This window comes from Mandrillus leucophaeus, unplaced genomic scaffold, assembly GCF_000951045.1.
Source record: "Mandrillus leucophaeus isolate KB7577 unplaced genomic scaffold, Mleu.le_1.0 Scaffold861, whole genome shotgun sequence".
NCBI lineage: Eukaryota > Metazoa > Chordata > Mammalia > Primates > Cercopithecidae > Mandrillus > Mandrillus leucophaeus.
The window spans coordinates 51,158-74,574 of record NW_012109375.1 but is presented as its reverse complement, the minus strand read 5'-3'; the positions used below and the strand labels follow the sequence as shown (position 1 = coordinate 74,574).

Below are 23,417 nucleotides of genomic sequence, written 5' to 3'. Positions count from 1 at the left end.
GGTCAGTTGTCTTGTTCAGTGTTCTACATTCTGCAGTTGTCTGAGGGTTACCTCCTGTGAAACTCAGGCTAAGCGTTTTCAGCAAGAACATGGCATTGTTCATACTCTGCCCTGGCAGAGTCCTGGCTGACATGCTGTCTCCTGCCAGCAGCTCCTGACTCCTGTTCTCTACACGATGGGAATTGAGAGGAGCAGGGCTAAGGCCTGTCAATGCTGTTTGTCCATCTGGGTATTGGTCTCCCTAGGTATTGATCACAATTGGAGGGGGATGGACTGTGGCTTCTCAAATCAAAGGAGCGTAGTGGGTTGAAATCATCAAGAGTATTCTGTGTCTAAAATTCAATCCTCAGTGAAGGACCCCTGCAGTATTGTGTTTGGACTTGAACTTGCTTTGCTGTTTTTGTTTTTTTCATCAAGTGTAAAAGCTACTTTTTGTGACATCCTTTCATCCTTTGCATCCTTCCAGCAGTATTTGGTATCTGTAGGGGCGAGAGAGAAAAAATCAAATGAGCATTTTTGTCAGGTCCTCCCCGTGGTTGAGTCTGGAGAGACTTCTAAGTAGTGGTATCTCAGGGGCAAATGGATCTCCTGCTGGGAGGATGAGCTGAAGGGTGAGCCCTGGGCTGGCTGAAGGGGGAAGCGCCAACCACAAGTGAGAACAAAACATTCCTGAACTTCCCTGAGCTTCCAGTCAGCCTTGGGTGCAGGATATAAGGACCCCACCTATGCCCAACCAGCAGCAGGGAACATCAGCCCCTTTCCTCCTGATCCCCTCTGTCTGGAGTAGAGTGATGGCTTTTCCTCTGCGTGAGGATGTGCTCAGCATCAATGATGCCTGCCAAGAAACAGAGGGGAGCAGAAGGAGAGAACCTTCTGCAGAGAAACCCACCCCTTTACAACTCCCTGTCCTAGTCTTCTAGGGAGGAACGTGAAGGCCCTGGGAAGAACCCTGGGTGTGAGAAGCAGCAGAAACCTCAGACAATATCCACGTCCAGTTCCATCTTTTACAACAGAGGAGTGGTGATGCCACAGGGGTAAGATTGAGCTAAGGCCACATGACTTGCTATTGACAACCCAGGAATCAGAATCCACCCACTAAGACCCTTTCAATAAAGATTGGAGAAAGCGAGAGGAAAGGCTCCTATCTGGACGTCTCAACAGTCATGAGAGGAGGTTGGGTCACCTTGGCAACTGCAGGAATAAGATTTTACAAATAAATATGATGTTGCTGCTGCTTCTTTGGTTGGTTAAAAAGAAAAAAAAAGATAATTATAAGTATTTGTCCAAAGGGGATCAGGAAGGAAAGGAAATTTTAAAAAAGAGACTAAAAATGGAGTTAGTAAAGAGAGAGCAGGGACTGTAACCACGGCCCAACTTATTTTCTCTAATGCCCTGAAGTTGATTCCACATCTGGTTCCACCTTAAGGCATCTCTGGAAATATTCTCAATATCTAGAACAAGAAAACTCTGAAGTACAAAGTGAAACGGATTAGTTTGTGTTTTACTACATTCTCCTGTACCACTTACTGTTTTCCTCAAGTACATTTTGGGAAAGGTTTCTTTTTAATATTTTATGCCAGTGTGAAGAGAGGCATTAAGAAGTATTCATATAAAATCTCTTGCAGAATTTGTCTTGGTTTGTTACTGTATTCTCTTCAGGAAAGTGAGACCAATGAGTTCTCTTTAGGGATTTTGCAGAAGGACAATAACTGACCAAAAGTAAAATTTTCACATTGCAGTGGTGAGCCCATGAGTGGGCTATAAAATGGGTGTGGGGAAATGTAAACTGGAAGTTTTCTTTTAAAATGCAAAAGAAAATACTAAATTCCACTATATGTAATGTGGGAGGTATTATTTCTGTACATTAGGTATTAATATAATGACTATTTCTTATCTTTTATTCAAAACTGAGCAAGTGTGCTTCAAGCAGAGGTTAAAAGTCTAATCTATTAATTTTCTTGTTTTTCCTATTGATTTTTTCTATGCTATACAAACAGTACTATTGAGAGGGGAATACAGATCCCATCAAAGGCTGATGGATACTCAGCCTTTTCTGTGGAGTAGCCACACATATGCGACACTTCCATGTTGGTAACCTGAGGTCATAGTAGACCAGGGGTCCTAGTCACCTTTAGCCACATATTAGAATCACATGGGAGCATTTTAAAACTACAGATGCTCAAACCACACCCCAGGCCATGTAAGTGAGAATCCCGAGGTGTGAGTTGAAGGGGTTCATCTTAATTGAAATCTCACCAGGTGCTTATTAAATGGCAGCAGGAATGTAGAGATACTAAATGGACCAGCCCAATTTCCCATCATTTTCTTCCCTTTCCCCATTTCTCTCATGATTGGCTTTGTTCCCAGTGGTTCCATGGATTGTAGCCTTCTCCCTGACAATTTCAGTTCAATCTCTCTCTTATCAACAGGGCTGGGCCAAAGAAAAGATTGTCCTGTAGACAGATTCCTGTCTGTCATCTTGCGTATGCATAAAGCTGGTCCTGGAGTCACTTTTCTCAAAGTTAATTCATAAAATGCTCTCTCATATACACTGGCCTCAAGATGCATCTGACTTGCATTTTAGACCCTTAACTGGAGTTATAGAAGTGGAAATGAGAATAAAAAGGAGAGAGGTTGCAATGATGAACCTCATGATGTATGCAGTTTTGAAGTCCTGCCCTCTGCATGTACTTTTGGAGTGATGTCCCTTTAGAATGTCATAAATGTTCTCCGGTTAACGTCAGCTCAAGCGAGTCCATGAGGTGAGAACACTGAGACCCTGGCAACTCCATCCACGTTGGCACTAGGCTGCACATCTGGGGCTAAAGACAAACCTGACTCCAGGCCAGTAGGGAACTCCCACCTGTGACCCCGGTTCTAATTTAGTTTCCTAAGTGGGGCTCTTTGTGCTTAGTTTTAACACTTCTCATTCAGAGGAACAAGTGATGATTAAGAGTTGACTCAGTTGGGTTGCTCAAAGAAGATTCAAGAGGAAAATCGATGTGTAAATGATGTATTAAAGCAATGATTTCTGCAGAAAGAGGCAATGGAGTTGGGGATGCAGGGAGGAAAGTTAAATTTCCCAAGAGAGTGTGTGATTCCAGGCAAACGTCCTTGTGTTCAGCAGCTTAACCTATGCACTTGGATGAGGACAAGGAGGCCTGGCTCTCCTGTGTCCATGAGAGGAACTCTCAAGACATTAAAGAAGGAATAGAGCAGAGTTCAGAGAGCAAAGAGGACATGGGGGTAGAAAGGGCTTGTCAGGGTGGGAACCCAGGGGACACAGAGGTAACACCAGACAGAGGTTACAGCTGCTGTTGGAGAGAACAAATGGAAGAGAAAAAGCAGTGGGAGAATGAGGTGTCACCATAGACAGAGAAATAAGAAGTGAGTGCAGCTATCAGCCATAGATGTGATTACCTCTGCACTCTAAGCTTGCAGGCCAGGGAATCTGCATGCCAGTCTCCACTTGCTGAATGAGAATTTTCTTTTGATGATCTTCGGTTTCAGGACACTGGAGGCATGAATCTGGCCAATGACTTGACACCCTTGTGTGTTGTCTGCTGAGCCTTCAAGTGCATCATCTTCCAGCTGGGGAGGGTTCTTCATCCCCAGGGAGGGCTCCAAAATGAGCTCTGAAAATAAAACCACAGCCAATGGGATCCACTGGCACCCAACATCTTATGGTGACTTTCTCTTCCACCCAGAGGACATCAAATCAAGAAAGGGGCCATGGACAAGAAAGTCCAAAGAGTGAGGGGAAGCCAATAGAGTCACTTTAATGTTTTCTTTTTGTTTATCTTTCCTACATTGCTCAGTAATGACAAGATTGCCAGGAGCCACAGGCACTGCCAATTCACAGCAATATTCAAGAAACACAAGATTAAGAAGCACAAATAGCTTCCAGGTAGATAAGGCAAAGGCAAGGATATAAAACTCTATGTAGGCTATGCTTTGGGGAGAGCTGAGATTATAAAAATCAAAGTTAAATCAGAGCTGTGTTGAAACAGGAGATGGGAATGGAAGGGCCTGGCAGGGTGGCAGCCCATGTGGCACCGAGGTGAGATCAGAGAGAGGTGACAGCAGGTGATGAGAGAAAAGAACCAGGAAGACTAAACCTAGAGAATTTATAAAAGTTGCATCATTATATGATCTGCTACATATATATATACCCTATATAGCATACACACCAGATATACATAATCACACATAATAGGACAAATGATATAAATGCATATATCTGTACATGTTAATTTAGAGAAAAAATATTATATAGGGATTTGGGAGAGATTGAATGTAACAGTATCGTCACTATTCAGGTCCATTGAAATGGGAAAAAAAAATAGCAACATGAGAAGAATGAGAAAGAAAAGGTGTGGGAGAAACAAATGACCTGGTAGACAGCGGGGAGAAATCACCAGGTGAAGGAAAATATTAATGAAACAAAAGGCATTCACTCTATCCTCTTACCTGGGACCTGGTTCAGGCTCTGGACTCCAGGGAAAGTGAGCAAAAGGGAGTGTGTCTGAGCCAGTGTGGTGAGTCTTGGCTGCGGGTGTGAGAATCCATAGAGAAGCAAAGGAGAGTCCAGTGGGAAGAAATCAGTTTAAATAAGTTTTCACGGCACGTGTCAGGGACTGCGTATCCCCCGACACTCCCTGAGCACCTTCCATGTGTCCTCTCCTCGGACCCAGATGGTGCTCATTATCTCACCCAACCCTTCCTCCTCTTGAGGACAGGGGTCCCCTCATTCCTCAGTGAGGGCATTGCCTGACAGATGAGCACCAGGCAGCCCCAGGGGCTCCAGGAGGAGATACTGAGTGGGACGGAGAGTGAGAATGAACACGACCCAGGGTTTTAAGGAAATCTGAGCACAAGTGGATCCCTGTGAGACAGAAACTGAGGACATGGCCATGGACATGAGTGGAGAATTTGTACTAAATGGAATTTCATAAAACAGACTGATGTGAACACTTTCCATGTGAAAGTTGCCCTTTTATTTCCAAAAAAAAAAAAGCAGAAGAAAAAGCAGAGGAAGCTGGACGTGTCAGGAGAGTGAGTGTGGGCCGAGGATTTATACTGTTACTCAATGTGCCTCATAGGTTGTTAGTGAAAGTGCCTGATAGGGGAAAATTGGTTTCATGAGGGATGGGGAAGGAGAGGAAGAAAACTGGCAGAGGAGTCTGTGTGAGAAAGGAGAGGAAGAGGGGCCCTAGAAAGCAGAGATCTTCATAACTGCTCTACCTCAGAGGAGACATCATCCGTGAAGTCACTTTCTAAGTGTAAATTGAGCAGAAAGATAAAAGGATTAGATAACATCTATTCATAGGTTTATGGGGCAATTCTTATGGAATCAGACCCTTCAGAAATTATAATAATAAATATTCCCAACAATGATTGCAGGTAGATATAATTTTTCAGGTATCTCAGATGAGGGAACAGAGATGTAAATAGCAAAAAGACAAAAACCTAGGCTAAAGTCAACAAGCAGAAAGTGGCAAACCCAGAACCTGAGAACAGATTTAGTTCTAAGCCCCAGGCCTTTGCTCATCTCACTTGGTTGGAGCATCATGAATTTCAACTTGACCCTGAGGAAGCACAGAGTGGTCCCATTCTCTCCTGCACCCACAGCACCGTGACCACCAACACCTGGATGAGAGCTTCATGACTGTGTTTCTTTCCCTACCTTGGAAGGGCCGGTGGTTCCCAGAATCAGCATTGGCTGAGAAGCTGTAGGTGGTGGAGGAAAGGCCCCGCCTGGCCAAGCCATTCCCACAGTGGAACCCTTGATCCAGCTGTAGTCGCAGACATTTGGGCACCAGGGTGCTTGGTTCCAGCTGTGCCTGTGAAGCCTGCACCTCTGACAGGTGGTGGCTCAAGTCTCCACTCCAAGTTCCTTGGGGACAGGCCACCTTGGTGGGAGCTGAAAGGAGAAGGGGCTTCAGTAGAAACAATCTGAGTTTTCCCTTTGTTAAGCATGCCCAGAACATGCATCCCTGATGTCCCTGCTTTCAGTAAAGCCACCCAGTGACCCACGCCACACAGACAGACATCATGTCAGTGCAGGCGACGTCACCTTTCCTGTCTGTGTCTGGGGACACTGACACAGCAGGGGCCCAGGCTGGGGTGTCCCTGAAGTGAAAAACCTCTGCTTCAGTCCAGTGGGCTTTGGATCGTCTAACAAGACCATCTCGATTATTCTGTTATTATTCATCTCTTTCCTGTGCCTAGAGGGAAAGTTCTAGAGAGCCCTCAGAGCACAGGAGAGGAGGAGCTGTTTTTCTCCATACACAGGGCTGTAAGAACAGGCCAAGAGTTAGAGGTGCAAGGGTTTGAGAAAGAACCACGAGAAAGGGGGCTGGGAGGCTGCAGACCAAACACTAAGTGAGGCAAAATTTCTGGGTTCTGGGGCATTTTGAATTTCCCATTGCCTATAATGGTTTGACCCCCTGCCCACACATATCCATCCTATTGCCATATAGTGGGTGTCAGCAGACAGAGGCAATGTAGGAGAGGGACCAGTCCCTTCCCAGAAATTCAGGGGCCACAAGAGCCACAGATCAGCATGTGCGGTTCCTTAGGAAGGTAACAGAGGACACGATCCTCACATTACCCACTGCTCCAGTGGGGTTCGGGTGGCACCCCTTAAACAAATTCTTTCCATTTCCACAGGGAGAGGAATACACATTCTTAGTGGACTAAGAAAAGACTTCCAATGACCTCATGCAAGTCCAGGTCGGGCTCAGGATGGGGACGGGGCCTGCAGGGCCGGATCCACGTTGCTGTGAGGCTCCTCTCTCTCCTCCCCTCTTCACATCCTCATTCTCTGCAAGGTTTTCTAAGTTTTCTTAAATATGCCTCAGTGACCTCAGCTCCAACATGGAGATGCCACTGCCCACTTGCAAGTGTCCCTTGAGCCCTGAATGGGTTATAGCAGGACAGAGCTTGCTTGCAAAGGGGCAGGGCATACAGCAGGTGCAAGGACAGTGTGTATTTTAATTGTCTCATGAATCACTGTGATCCTAGAAAAGCATTTGCTATTTTGAAACTCAAATGCAAAATGGGAAAGGGGATGGTCCCAGTATGAAAGGCACTTACTGACCAAAATAGAATAGAGGCCAACATTTTTGTTGCTAGTTTCTTTGTGTGTGTGTGCCTGTGAGTGTGTGTGTGTGTGTGTGTGTGTGACACGGGGTCTCACTTTGTTGCTCAGGCTGGAGTGCAGTGGTGCAATTGTGGCTCACTGCAGCCTCAACTAACTAGGCTCAGGTGATCCTTCCACCTCAGCCACCCAAGAAGCTGGGACTACAGGTGTGTACCACCATGCCCCGCTAATTTTTTCTGTGGAGACAGGGTTTCACCATGTTACCCATGCTGGTCTCAAACTCCTGAGCTCAGGAGATCCATCTCCTTGGTCTCCCAAAGTGCTGGAATTACAGGTGTGAATCACTACACCTGGCATTTTTGCTAATTTCATTACAACATAATTCAATATACTGAGGGACAGCACAGAGTTACTTGCTCTTACAAGAAGACAATGTAATGGGTAAAACCCCCAAAAATCTACATGAAATTCCCAGAATAGAAGTTAAAAAAAAGAGAGAGAGAATGAACAAGAAGAAATGGAAACTGGATTTTGTTTTTACACGTCCTGTGGAGCTGCTATCTCAAGGGGCACTTGCTCAGAGGAAGGGTTTTCTGGACGTCGTGGGGACAGGAACCACTCTGCTTTGCTCATCGGTTACGCCAGAACCTCATGAGGGACACTAGTTGTAGATGGTTTTCATGAGAATATAGCACTGAGACCAAAACTTGATTGAAACTAGAAACCCACACGTGGAGAAAACCACTGGAGCTCTGCAGAGGATGCAAGCCTGACACGCACAGAGGAAGGGATGCTGGACTGCGTCAGTGGAGGGAAGACCCCTCAGAGGAAGTAGAGCCGCAGTCCCCAACCTTTTTGGCACCAGGGTCTGGTTTCATGGAAGACAGTTTTTCAGGGACCAGGTTAGGGGGAATGGTTTTGGGATGATTCAGGCACATTATATTTACTGTGCACTTTATTTCTATAAATATTACATTGTTATATATAATGAAACAGTTATACAACTCACCATAATGTAGAATCAGTGGGAGCCCTAAGCTCATTTTCCTGCAACTAGGTGGTCTCATCTGGGGGTGACAGTCACTGGGAGACAGTGACAGATCATCAGGCATTAGATTCATAAGGAAAGCACCATCTAGATTCCTGGCATGTGCACTTCACAATAGGATTCGAGCTCCTGTGAGAATCTAATGCCCCTGCTGATCTGACAGGAGGTGGAATCCAGGCTGAAAAGCTCTCCCAACGCTCACCTCCTGCTCTGCGGCCCGGTTCCTAACAGGTCATGGACCCATAATGGCCCACGGCCCTGTGGCTGGGGATCCCTGAAGAAGAGAAACTAGCTTGGGACACAGGAATCATGAAACAGGCCTCCAAATAATCGGGAAAAACTCCCAGCATAGGTGGATGGCCAGAGAAGAGATAAGGGCATGTAGTTAGCAACATAATTTCAGAAAAGACAGATGCCCTATCTTAAAGAAGGAAGTCTGTTATATAAATTTCTCCAACAGAGCTACTATGGCCAAGAGTTTGCAATAAGCCCTCATCACACCCCTCTCTGGCCCGTTTTGACAGCCACAGCCTGCTCTTGTGAGAAGGAGCCAGGTGACAGAGGAGGAGCCAGGTGACAGAGGAGGCACTTGGGACAGGAAAAGAGGATGCTTTACCCAGTGGATGTCTGTCCTTAAAACTGGATCCAAGAGCCAAATTCAAAACAGGCTCAGTGTCTAGGGCCTGCCTGCAGAGATGGTCTGTCTGAGTTGCACAAGTTGCAGAAACAAAACATACAGAGGCTGCCTGGGAGGACAGCGAAGGTTTGTGACCTCCAGGCTGGAGTACTCACAGGCTATATCCAGAGCAGAGCAGGCAAGTTGATCCTCCAATGAGGGCAAGGTGCTGCTATAAGGCTGGTGGCAGTCAGATAGGTCACGGTCAACTAAAGGAGTCAAGTAAACTTCATCCACGGAGTCCTCTGGAATTTCCTCCTCCTTTACCTCTGGCAGCTCCTGGCTGAGCCTGGAGTAAAGAAGACAGAAGATAAACACCAGAGAGAACCAACACCACTGCGCCCAGCTGGTTCTATAGGGAGGCCCTCAGGAAGGCCCAGGGGAAGCAAAGTACAGACCCCTCAGAGAGATACAACCATGCTTCCCTGTCTGAAGCAGGAGACAGAGTGTGACAGGCTCTCAGTGCACTGGGCAGGCAGTGATCTGGGGAGGAAGGTAATGGAGTGATCCCTGTGGGAAACTGCCAGGACACAGTGCATTGGGTACTTCTGCATACATTTTGTTGAAATTAGCATCAGTAGCCAAATGAATACAGACTCTTGAGTCTTCCCAGACAGAGTTCCTGTATCCTCAATATCTCTTGCTCTCAACATTGTAGCATGACAGAGTTATTTTCATTCACTTTCGTGCTGTCAAATACTTGTAAACATGGTAATGCCAAAGAGGCAGACATCAGATGTGCAGCTCAACTTCACTTAAGCAAAAAGGACAGAAAAGGGAACTGAAGAAAATGTCTGTGATTGATCGGTTCAATAGAATCAACTGAATGCAGATTAGTAGAATTGAAAGGAATTAATAAGGAAGAAATACAAATACAGGTGTACAATGAAAAGAGTCAACCTTATGAATATGGCTATTTCATGGTTGGCTGAACAGGTGGAACAGGTATATTCTGTACACTCTGACTTTCTCTGCATCTGAGACTCCTCATATCAACACTGAATTAACTGTCCATGATTCCTCAGAGTTACCTGGGGCACGGTGGGTCTTGATCTTCTAGCTCCTCTTGATCCTTTTCAGTTTCTGCAAATAAAGTCAGACAGAGACAGACACATTAAGCAGGTTCCCTACACACACAAACAATCCACTGTGCAGTCCTAACATAGGAACATCAGCTTCCTCAGTGGGAGAACAGGACAATGTGAGAGAAATATTCCAGGAGGCCTGAGGTCCTGTCATGAGACAGATGCCTTGGTTTTCTTCCCTGAGCATGGGAATGAAATCTCCCTGTTCTGGTAGATCATTATCCCAACATCAACCGTCCTGATTTTGTGCAAATAGTTATGCAATTTTTTCACACCAATTCAAGGCAAACACCCCAACTGCTTTCTAGAAGGAAAACTACACTATTCAGCCTTCAGTCATCAAATACCCACATTGTTCAAGGTTGCAAGGAGTTTAGACACTGAAATTAGAATGAAGGAGAGAACATACAGACCCTGCAATCAAAATGAATCTTTGGTACTACAAAGAGACATTGTCTATTCGTGACATCTAGGAGTGACAAGGCCCAGTCTTGTTTCTAGAAACGTAACAAAAGCAAATGTACTGCTCACCTAAAACAGGCCAACATCAGAGACACAGACAATGAGACTAGGTTCTTTGAAATGTGGGTAATATCTTTACCAAAACATAGACAAAGATGCCACAGGCCTTGGGCAGGGGTAGAATCTCATAGGACTTGGTTGGGGAAAGAAATTTGTAAGGAACACAATAGCTGGCAAGACGAATCTTATTCAGATTAAGAGGCCTGACAGATACCTGCTGGGCACGTGCTACATAGGTTGGTGTGAATTTGTCAATGTCGTGGCGGTGGCCCAGGGTGACACAGGCATGGTCTGAGATGAGGAGGAGAGCAAAGCTCACTGACCCACCCCATGTCTGTGCTTCCAACTTGATTTTCGATTCTGATGCAAATCATCCTGTTTCTGTGAGTCCTGCTCACACTAATGACACATCTCTGTCCAGCCAGGGGTGAAAGGAATTCGAACTCTACCTGGGATACCAATTGGAGATTTATCGTGTTCACAATGGGGTACTCACTGTCTACAAGAGCCAAGCTGACTTGCTTTTCTTCAAAATAGTACAAAGTGCTCCAATAAGGGTGGTAGGAGTGAGGTAGGTCAGAAAGGATGGAAGGAGTCAAGCAACATCCATCCAGTGACTCCTGGGGGACTTCACGCTTGTCCCCCCTCAGTGGTCCCCTGCTGAGCCTGTAAGGTAGGAAGGAGTAAGGATTAATCCAAGGAGTTTCAGAGCCCTGCTGGATTCACGTGAGGCAGGAAGGAGTGATGGCAGAAAACAAATGGGGCAGCCCATTAAATAGTTCAATATTCTTCTCTTCTTGGTGGGTCACAGTGTGGTTGCCATGGGGTAGGTTGCAATACAGAGAGAGGGAAAGAGAGAAGAGACAGAGAGAAGCAACAGGAACTCAGTGAAGTGGCCAGATGACGATTTTCTGAGGAAGGAGACTGAGTCTCTCTGTATGGTACAGTCGTGACTTACTGAATATCATGTTCCATAATTGTGGCTTCATTACTTTCTTTTAAATGGTATTAAATTTTATGTGTAGTGACCAGGTAAACATAGCATTTGAGGCATAATAATGTTCCCAAAATGTCATGCCATCAAGTCCTTCTTCTCTCATTACTATGTGTGGTATAATAATAATTTTTTTCTACCTAATTTCCTTGCCTTGAAATGCTTAGCACTGTGTTAATGCAAAGCCAGCAGAAAGCAGATATGCATCTCAGGCTGGTTGAAAACATAAGAAGTTAGCTGCTTTACGGAAATCTCTGGGACTGTTTAGTTGTTCAGAAGATCAACTGGTTTTATGTACTGAACCTGAGAAGTTAATGCGAAATGGCCAATGATGCAAGTATCACAATGAAAATGTAAAACATGGTTAGAAAGGATCATTTCTGGTTGGATGAAGGGATTAATTTGGTATATTCAGGACTTTCTGGGTTTCTGTGGATATGAGTTCCAAAGGTATCACCCCTGAATTTAGAGCCCCTGATTTTTTTTAATTACCTGGGATCAACTGTTTCTTTTCCTTTCACCTCTTCAAGATTATTTTGCTTTTCTGCAAGTAAATTAAGAAAAGACCAGTCACATGAACTTGATCCCATTCAAACATGCACGACCTTGTGTGCAAACCTACCTAGGGGTATAAATAAACTCGGTGTGATAACAGGCTATTGTGAGAGAAATTTTCCAGGAGGCCTCAGGGTAAGCCTTGTGAGAAGTCACTAGGTTTGCTTTCCTGAGCCATGGAGCAAATCTCCCTGATACGACAGGTCATCATCACAGTCCCTTCTGTCCTGAGTCACAGCAAAATGTTAACCATATCCTATTTACTGACAGATCCCGGAAATCTACTTAAATGCTTCCTAGCAGGTTACTGCAGTATTCAGTATGTTTCCATCTGATAACATGTTTTTGGTGTTTTTGTAGAATGTACATTTAGAAGGATAGATTAAATCAAATGATTCTCTAACGCTACATGGAAACATAGGCCTTTAATGAGGCAGGGAGTTCCAGGGCCCAGCCTCCTTTCAGAAACATACAAAATCTAATAGTGGTGTTATGTTCTGGTACTCAGAGACTTCTTAGCTAAGACAAGCCTGCTAAAAGGGGAGGGAGTTTAGCCTGAGAGAAGTGAACGATGGTAATGACAGGATATACGTAAGGCTGCCAGTGGCCTTGGACAGGCAGAGAAACTCAGGTTGTTTGGGAGGGAAAATTAGAAGATTTCATGTGAGATGACAGATGAAATCTAAATCAGGAGGACTGGTGGTTACATCCTGCACCCAGGCTGCAGAGGTGGGTATGAATTTGTCAGGTCAACCTTGGGTACAGTGATTTGCCAATGGGGCAAAGATGAAAGACAATATGTGGTTTTGGAGGAGGATGGAGCACAACTCTGACTCCTAGGATGCCTTCCTACAAACTTAATCCTAAAGCCTGGTTCTAACCGGTATATAAGCATCGTGTCTTCCTGAAGGTATGACATCTATCATTATGGACAGATTGTGGGGTGCAAAGAATAGGGAGTCTACCTAAGAAGCTAAGTGGTGTTTCATCCTGTTTGGAATTGGAGTAATCCCTGGCAACATCCTGAGCAGAGCAAACTTTCTCTTCATCCAGTGCCGAGAAAGTGACTTCATGATGCAGGTAAGAGTTGGATATATCATGGTGTCTAGAATGAGAAAAAACACATTCCTCTGTTAAGTCCTGCAGGACTCCCTTCTCTTCAGACTCCTGCAGCTTCCTGATGAGCCAGGTAGGATAGGAACGACAGCAGATTAGATCAAGACAGACTCAACACCACAGCATGTCATGTGATTTGATGGGACACAAAGGGAGTGGCCACAGAGAGCAAAGGGGGCATCTCCTCCAAGAGAGAAAACCCATCCTTCTAAATGTGGGGTGGATGTGACTGTCCTGGGGACAGAGCAACACGAGCAGCAGGTGCTCAGTGCACTTGCCCCAAACGAGCTGCTGCAGGAGACCCAGACTCTCCCGGTAAACTAGAAGCATGACTTGCCTCAGAGAGATCTAACATGGGGCTTCACTTCCTTCACAAAAATTGTGGTGACATTTACATGCAGCATCCAAGTGACCAGAGCTCTTGGGGCATTCCAGACACACAGATGCTGCTTTATGGTCCCCCTTTTTCAATATTTTGACATCATATGAAATTTTTATTTTTAATTTTCTCTCTTGCAACTAAGTAGTTGCCAACATTCTGACACAAAACACACAGAAATCATATATGCATCTCACTCTAGATTAACCACATGGGAGACCACAGGTGAGATCAGGAAATCCCTGAGTTTAATCTGTTCACCTGGCTCAACTGATTGTCTGTTCCTATGCTTGAGAGGGATTAAGAAATTGAAACCTATTCAAGTACCACAATAAAGAAGACAACATTGTTAAAGGAGTAATTTGCAGTTGGATGAATGGAGGAGAGAATTCGTCGCTTCCTGTTTTCCCTGGATCCGTGGTGTCCAGGTGTCACTATTGAACTAACAATCCACAAATCCACAGTTACCTGGGGAGCACTGGTGCTTTCCCCTCCTCTTCCTCATGATCATTCTGATTTTCTGTAAACAAATTCAGAAGAGCAGGTCACAGTAAGGAAATCACACATCACACAAGATGAAATCAGTGTCCAGTGATAGCACAAGAACAAAAATATCCTCAGTGTAAGAATGTGACATTTTGACAGGAAGGTTCTAAGGTGCCCTACATTAAGTGTTGTCAGAAGTAGATGAGCCTTCTTTCCATACCCATGAAACAAAATCTCCCTCGTCTGGCAGATCATAATTACCTCTCCTCTGACCTAAGTCTGTGCCAACAGTTAAACAAAACTTTTCTCACAAGAATTCAAAAATTGCCCTTACTACACTCCAGAAGTGTTGTTGCAATACTGATTTATCTCATCATATATCATGGTCAACGAATGGTTAGAGAAATTTATATAGAAGACTGAACTGATGGATAAATTCTAACAACCCTTGCATAAAAAAGAGTCTGCGATGCTACACAGAAACATAGGCCACTCATGGGGTGAAGAACTCAGGGCTCAGCCTTGTTTAGGGAAACTTATAAGCAAGATAAAGGTAGAGGTGTTTCTCTCCTGCTTTCAAGGTGACTGCTTAACTGGGACAAGCTGACCTAAAGGAGACCCAGCCTCGGTCTGAGAACAGTGAATCCAGAGAAACAACATCTCCAAATACACAGGCGAGACTGTTAGTGGCCTGTACAGGCATAGAAAGTCCATGGACATTGTTCAGGGACACTAATCATTATTGCATGTGACAAGAGACATAGGAACCAAGCCAGGAGGCCTGACAGCTACCTCCTGTACACAGATGGCTATGACTTTGTCACACCTGCCTGTGGTCCAATATGCTGACATTGGGGCCAGGAAGACAAAGTCATGTTATGGGACAAGGAGATGAGGAAAGGTCTCTGACTCTCAGATAACTGTGTGCAATATTCCATCATAATTTCTTTTTTTTCTGTGTGCAATATTCCATCATAGTTCCTTCCTTCCTTCCTTCCTTCCTTCCTTTCTTTCTTTTTCTTTCTTTCTTTCTTCTTTCTTTTCTTTTCTTCCTTCCTTCCTTCCTTCCTTCCTTCCTTCCTTCCTTCCTTCCTTCTCTCTTTCTCTGTCTTTCTTTATTTTTCTTTTTTTCGAGACACGGCCTCTGTCTGTCACTCAGGCTGGAGTACAGTGGTGCAATTATGATTCACTGCAGCCTCTGCCTCCTGGGTTCAGGTGACTCCCCTGTCAGCCACCGAGGTATTTCCAATGGCAGGCACGTACCACCATGCCTGGCTAATTTTTCATATTATGTGTAAAGATGGGTTTCACCACATTTCCCAAGCTGCTCTTGAATTCCTGAACTTAAGTGACCCACCCACCTAGGCCTCACGAAGTGCTGGGATTACAGCCATGAGCCACTGCACCCAGCTCTGTCTTAGTATGTAAATCAAACCAATATGTATGTATGCAGCCTGTCCTCAGAATTGATCTTCCTCAGCCTAGACAGAGGCAGGAGGGACAAAGAATAGAGAGGCTACCTGGGAGAATGTTTAGAGCTTCCTTCTCTTCATCATGAGAGGGTTCATTCTCTACAACCAGAGCAGAGTCGACTTTGTCTTCCTCAGATGTGATTTTGGTGCTCCTGTGAGGCTGGTTGGAGTCAGATGGGTCATGACTATTTGAACAAGTGACAGCACATTCCTCCAGTGAGTCCTGAGGGACTTCCTTTCCTTCAGCCATCTGCACCTCCCTGATGTGTCCGGTGGGATAGAAATGACAGAAGATTAAACCAAAAGGCATTGGACCCCAGGAAGTCCTACTGGTTTTGACAGGAGGCATAAGAGAGTGGTCTCAGAAAGCAAAGGGGAGTTTCCCTTTAAGAAGGAACAGACAATCCTCTCCTCTCTGCAACAGAGCAGAGAAAACCGGAGAGGAAACAGTGGCTGGTGATCACTGCACTGGGTAGGTAGGAGCTGAGGACGGAGACTCAGAAGTCTCTGTATGGTACAGTCTTGAGAGCACACACAGAGAACTAAAAACAGCTGCCACACAGTGTGTCTAACCTGGGTTGTAGTTAACACATGGTGGCCATGGGAATACAGGCCTTTGAGCCATTGTAGACTCCAGAGATAGTGTGCCTTCTATTTTTTTTTTTTTAATTTTAATATTGTGCTGTGAAATGTAAACTTTTTGTCTAGGTGCTTTTCTTTGTGTTCAACTTTGCTAGGTACTTCCTAATTCCTCTGCTTGTTGCCTCTCTGCTATTTATCTTTCCTTAAAAGAACATAAAGACAACTGTGTAGAAAGCAGCTTTGCACCTCCTCCTGGCTTTCACTGCAGGGGAGAACAGGTCTCCTCTGTGTGTGCAGGAAGTCGCTTGGGCTGTGAGTTCATCTAGGGTCATGCTTAGAGGTACCATGAAGACAATGGACAAGCATGTTAACAGGGCTATTTCTTGCTGGGTCAGTGGATGGAATCAGTGGACTCTGCAGCTTTATTTATCCTGCATCTGGAATCTGTGACTACCTTCACCCACCTTGGGTTCTTTCTGAGACCCTTTTCATGTTTTACCACCCATTACTTGCTCCTGATTATTCAGTGTTACCTGGGGGCAGATGATTTCTGTACTTTCTCAACCTCCTCATCTTTCTCATCTTCATCCTCATCTTCATCATTCTCTGCAAATACAGAAGTGTCTATTCAGATATTTCCCACTTCACCTATGCAAGCACAGTGAGCCCTATGTGCACGGAGACATGAACATCTATATGTATGAGTCTGCATTGTACTGAAAGCTCTCGTGTTTTATCTTTAAGAAAATGCCCTGGAATGGTTTCCTGATGCATGAGGCAATGCGTTTCTGATCTGCAGGGTCACCATCAAGATGTGGCCAAATATTGAAAAGACCTTTCCTCTTCATATCACTGAAGACTTGTCCAGTCTCTCTCTGAACTTCAGCAGCTGTCTCCCCAATCCTGACACAGATCTGATTACCAGGCACGGGCTCTGTGTCCTGTCACAGCTCACATTTAGAACCTGTATCTTTCTCTTAGAACAGGACAAACAGCCTTGTCCCACAATACTCCATACATCAGGGACTTCATGGGCCCTTCAGGTGTCTTACACTTCGTTATCTAGGGACATTGTCTCCATGGGGAGTGCTCCAGCCTAAGCCACTTCCTACCACCAAATGCCAGCACTTCAAGTGCCTTCTCCAACAGCACACAGCGAGGGGCTTTATCTCATGTGAAATATAGTCATAAGTGTTCCCATATTTGAATGCCAGAGACAATTTGTTTGCCTTCACAGAATCAGACATAGAAACCCAGGAAGGATAAATTAATCAGTTGGCCACAGTTGCTAAAGACATTGCTGAAGACAGAGCCTGGGAACCTTCACTCTTAGGCCGGGCTCTTTTCACTCTAACAAGCTGCCTCCTGTCACAACCTCCTTCCTGTCCTTTAAAACTGGACGAATGCTGCCTCTTGCTCCAAAGACCATGTTCCATCAAGAAAGGAGGAGACCTTTGCAATACTGTGACCTCCAGCCCCATGGGTTTCCCATCTCTGTTTTTACCTAGGAAGTTCTGGTCATGTCACGCCCACAGATGTTTACTGGAAAGATACACTACCCATAAAATTGTCATTGTGGAGGTTTGGAGGTCTGGGGACTTCCATAAGCCTAGAGCTGTGTGTCATCAGGGCCCATGGCCACCTCACCTGGGCTCAGCTTCTGGAGAAGGCGCTCTGCCAGCCGGCGCCCCTCAGTCAGCTGCTCTCGGAGATCCTGACCGTGGGACTTGTCAAGGTCATCGGGAGAGAGGAGGGCCTTGAAATGCTGATTCAGTGAGCGGGAGGCATCTCTCCCTTCCTGTAACTTCTCCCGTAACTGGGTCAGCTCTCGTGCCTGAGAGTGAACCAGGGCTTTATATTGCCTAAGGTGAGATAGTAGAGAACATTTAATAATGGAAAGGGATGAGTGATCAGTTCTAACACTGCAACAGAGGTTTCTGTGAGAATGTCCTCAAGGAGCCTTCCAAGCAGAAGGTCAGCACATATTTGGGGAAATACCTTTGGCTAAGAGAAAAATAAAATAAAATAAATATATATGTTTTTAAGTTATACATATGTATATATTTTTAAAGGCTTCCTCTATATAAGAGAGTGCTCCTGTAAGATCCTCCATGATGTTCCATTCATCTTTCTTTTCTGTAAACAAAAGCCGGTGTCTTCCTAGATCAGTTCCAAAAGAACGTCCTTTCAGTTCTTCACTTTGGCCATGGACATTTCTATATGGAAATTCACACAGTGCATCTTGCAGTGACTCGAACTAAAGCCATGCACAGAAATGTGACCAGGTGCAAATGGGGTGAATTGGAAAGATGTAGCAAGAAAAAAAGGACAGGGTCAAGAAGGCAACATTGATTGAACGAATGACATGCGGCAGTCAGGAGGTGATTCTAACTAAGAGTAAATGGGGTGGTGATCACACACCATTTTAGTGTGCTAAATGCTGCTGGGTGGTTCACTTTCTTTTAATCAACTTTGGTTATGCAAATTTCACCTCAACAATGCCTTGTTTTAAAAAGAGAAAATAAGGTTCAAGAAACAACTGCAACCCATAACTTACTAAGATGACTGTTCTCTATTTTATAAATATTTGTGTGACATATGCCTGCCATGTAAATGCCTGCCCTTGTCCTGGCCCAGCTTAGCTCTTAGTTCTCCCAGCTGAGTTGCTGCACTTCAGAGATTCACACCCCTGCCCATCTCCCTGCCCCCAACGGGGCCTACTCACCCGAGCTCCTCAGCTTGTCTGAGCTTCTCTGCCAGCTTCTCCACGAACTGCAGTTCATCCCTCAGCACAGAGTCTATGATGTCTTTGTACTCTTCACACTCTGAGAAAAGACAGACATGCCTGCCTCAGTGCAAGGCTGGACATGCTGCTGGGATCACTACTGACAGGGCAGGCAGCAGCATCCATCCCAAGGATGAAAGCAGCCCCAGTACCAGGCTCTAGGCAGGCATTTCCACATCTTTAGTTATCAACCTCCCAACTTTCTGTTATCTGATACTCTCCAACTTAGAGATGGGGACAAAAAAACTCAAGGGCCCATCAAGTAACTTGACAAGATGATTCACCTGGAACAAGGCAGAGTCAGAATTCACAGCCCCTGAGGTCTGACTCTGAATCTTGGGACACTTTCCCAAGCCTTGCAGCCTCTCCTCTAAAACACTGCGCTGGGGCATGAAGTAATAATATCCTGCACAGTTGGAAAGACCCTTAGCACTATGGGACTCACGGTTTCCCTGGTACTGGAAATTTTAAGCACAAGTATGTCAAATATGTAAAATATCGTATCTGAATATAACAGCATAAAATATGAGGCATAACACCCTGAGGCTTTAGTAGAAATATGCCGAAACACTAATAAACTTTGAATTAAGTTAGACCCAGTAGAATGAAGAACTAATAGAGAGTGTTTTCTCTGTGCCAAGAACTGTTCTAGGAGATTGAGAAGAAATGGATCATGTAAGTCATTGCAGCACTTTTCTGAGGTACGTATTATTGTACAACCCACGTACAGATGAGGAAACCTAGGCACTGAGAAGATAGGCAACTTGGATGGAGCCCAGGAGCCCAGGTCCCTGCTCTGTACACTACACTGCTACCTCCATAATATCTTATGTGCCAGCTTTCTTCCTCTTTAGGAATAAGAGTCTGTGCCCCAGGAAGCAGGACTTCCCTCTCACCATGGTACTCCTTGCTCTTGATGCTGTCACTTATGGCTGCCGCAGTTACTATTAGGAGTAGTCTCCTCTTTAAACTCCTTAGTGCGGGTGCTGTGTACTGTCACTATGTTTCCCCCAGGGTGCCCAGAATAGAGCTTTGCCTACTGGGCCTCAAAGAAGTTTGAAGTGAATTTAAGTTCATTAGTCCCAGACATTTAGACCAACAGACTAGATGTTACCTGTCTGCAGCATCTTACATGGTACAGAGAGGATTCTCATAAACATGATTTAGCCTCTTGCTGAGAAGAACAGGTGGTTCTGTGCCTGTGTCAGCAGTCAATATGTTGGATTTTAACTCTCCTCTCACCTCACACCAGACTGCAAATGTGGAAAAGTTGCTAAATACTTTGTGCCTCTGTTTTCCATCCTTAACACCATGAAGTTAAAAAACCCATTTCTATTTTCCTAGAAGTATGGGAAGGATGACATTAATTTTGATGAAGAGACCGTTCAGTTTCTCAGAGAGAAGACAGGTGGTCATTTATCACTTTTGTGATAGTGAATCTATAGAACTTACTGTATTTCTTTAGCTGGTTGGCCAGGGAGTAGGCAGTAGCTTGAGTTATAAGGAATTTCTCTTTGAGGTCTCGGAACTGCTGATTGCTCTCTGCCAGCTGGGAGCGCAATTCCTTGTTGATTTCTAGGATGTTCATCTCTGCCCTCTCGCCGGACAAAGGGTCGGCAGATACCACCATGCTGACGTTTGTGGCAGAAGAGGTAGAGTCAGGGACTGGGGAGAAGAAACCCAAACACATGATGGGTCAAAAACTAGTGAAATCAGTTAGGTTCCAACAGGACTGAGCGATGACAATAACTGGAATTGTTAACTTACGGTTGAGAAAAACTTGATCAACACCCCACAACACTTTAGAGTCCTTAACCGCAAAAACAGGGTCCAGGATGCCTGAGCTCAGAGGTGAAGGCACTGCCTATAGCTCCGACTCTGACAAGAGTGAGGGAGGTAGCAGCCAGCGTGCCAGGTAACGGTCTGCAGTTGCAATAACAGAATTAGAAGGTGGGGGTGTCATGGAATCTTAGGAGCCCTGTATTCCAATTGCCCAGCCTGTGCTGAAACACTTGGCTCCCTGGTCTCACCTGAGGGTCACTGATGGGGATCATTTCTTTAGCAGTCACTCTCAGTATTAGTGCACCCTTGTGACAGTGCTACAGGCCCACCTCTTTCCCAATACATCTAAGCCTATTCCTCATTGCTCATCTCTTGTGTGTATAAAATCATCAAGGTAGAGATAGTTTCCCATAAGGTTGTTTTCTTACTGGTAGTCACAAAGTCACCCCATCTTCTTTTTAAGGTAAAATGATCTCAATGCTTTTCCACAAGTGAAAGATATCAAATTTTAGACTGCTATGGTATCCTTTGGGTCTTCTGCAGTTTTTTTCTGTGCCTACTGAAAATGAGTGAATAATTTATTTTTAAAAAATATTTTCTATCCTTTCTCAGTATTCTTGATGCATCCCATTGTTATGTTGGTTTCTTTTCTCTTACTGGGGAAGCATCTTGTCTTTTCACTACACTTAAGACCAGTTTCACATCCCTACATCCATAGCTCTTCCTCTATGCGTGGATTGGTTTGCTTTTTTAATGTCACTGAACACTCGTTTCATACTTATCACTTACAAAGATCATTCTGGTCCCACAAGAGTTCTTTTCAAGGTGTCAAGTGATGAAAATCATTTGTATATATCACCTGAAAGCATGTGTGACCATGTATCTTGGGAAGTCTTGTAAACCTGTAACTATTTTCATTTAGTTTTCCCATATATTGAAAAGAACAGGGCCATGAACACTTCTTATGGAACACTGTTGGATATATATACATTTTGAGTTGCTCTAAACCACTGATGTGTGGTTGCATTCCAGTAACAGAACCTGGCAAGATCAAGCTCATGGTCAGAGGTGGTTGGTGATCCTCAGTGTTCCTGTGCAATAGAAGGTGAGTTTGAGATGAGAGGGATGAGTAGGGGAGCGTGATCCCCTGAACCACCTCCTCACTTTCTCAGCTTTCATCCCCACCTAGATTTTGTGATGCTAGAACTTGGGAGATTGTCCTGTAGCCCAGGTCTCCTAAGTTTGGCTGCTGGACTTGCCTGAGTTGAGGTGTGGTAAGTGTGACCACGGGCTACTCAGCATTCATGTGGAAGTGAAGGGAGGAGGACTGGATCAATCCCATTGTAAAGCATGCCTCTCAGCAGCCTGCAGCATCCTCCAACTACACTGTGTAATGACAGTGCTTTGAGATGTAGCAAAGGCTGTAAATAAATCTATTTTCTGGTGTGTGTGAGACCTGATATTATATGGGAGGAGGAAAAATTTGCAAAATTTCTTCATTTTAAAAATGGTGAAACTGCAGATCACAAAGATCAGAAAGTTATATGGCTTACTTGAGGTCACACAGGGATGAGTCTTGAGCATTGTCAATAAAAGCAATCACATTTATTCAGTGATTATTCACAGAATCCATATAATTCAGTGAATATTCATATAATTATGAATAATATTAATCGACCAATTTGTACCAGGCATTTTCCCCAAAAATGCACATATTTAGACTCTGTATTTTCATCATAATCCTTAAGGTAATGTTATTATCTATAAGAAACAGGTATGAAACCTGAAGAAGAGGATAGCAAATCATGAATTTGGCCATATTTCCATTTTTTTGTTTCTGTGATTCTGGCAGAATGACCATATTGAGTCAAGGGAATAGTATTCATTACTGTATCATTTTCCAGAACAGAGATGTGCCTTACTAGAGTATTTGGGGTCAAATTTAGAAGTGTCTGCAACCTCGCTTTAACAGTATGGGAAATAACCTCTATTACCTGGAATTTCAATGGAACTTCCTAATATACAAGAGAAGTATGACACTTGGGTCTTCCCTTGGCTGTATTTAATTCACTCTTCTATAGAATACCAATGATTCTCATTAAGATTTCTGCCTTTTTGTAACCATGATATATATTTTTTATGGAGAAGATTTTATACTCTTAACTCTATTTAGAAAGAATAAATATAAGCTATGGCTTAGGTTTTATGCCCTGGACTTAATAGTTTTCTGATTTCTATTTTGAGGTTAAATTCTCATGTAAATAGAAAAATACTCGTTATTACTTATAAGAGCAAATTAGTTATTGGTTTGCGTTTCTGAAGTCGAAGCACAAACTTTTGTTTTTAATCTTTGTCTGTCCCCATCAGCGCCACTCATTGTCTTTCAGTATGACCTGGCCGTGTCCTGCACTTACCCTCATCCTGCTGAGCCATTTACATGCACTGTCCAATTCCATCAGTGATTCGGGCTCTTCTCAAAGCTCTCTGAAATGGGTCCAGGTCTCAGGATGTCAGACACTCTCCAGACACAAAAGCAAACCATACTGTAGAGTGGGCAGCTGTGTTCCAACCTCCCTGAAGTTGGCAGGGATGTCCTAGAGCAGGAAGGAATGCTTTCCCTTTTTAGGGGTTCTTTTCTTCATGTCTCAGTGCTTCTGATCTAGTGAACACAATTGTCCTGAATGAAAAAGAACTTGCTAAATTTCTGGTTTCTTGTTAGGCGGCTAGAACAGATTTATAAGACTTACTTACCCAAGTCTGCTGAAGTTTGAAGTCTTAGCAGTACGATTCCTTTTCTTGTAAGTTGAGCAGCTTGGAGAAAGTTGGCCCT

At 44.4% G+C, this 23,417-nt stretch overlaps 1 pseudogene; it reads right to left on the bottom strand.

Moving 5' to 3' along the window:
* Nucleotides 1-339: 339 nt before the first annotated feature.
* Nucleotides 340-20,495, bottom strand: LOC105531074 (annotated as a pseudogene).
* Between the last annotated feature and the right edge of the window lie 2,922 nt (nt 20,496-23,417).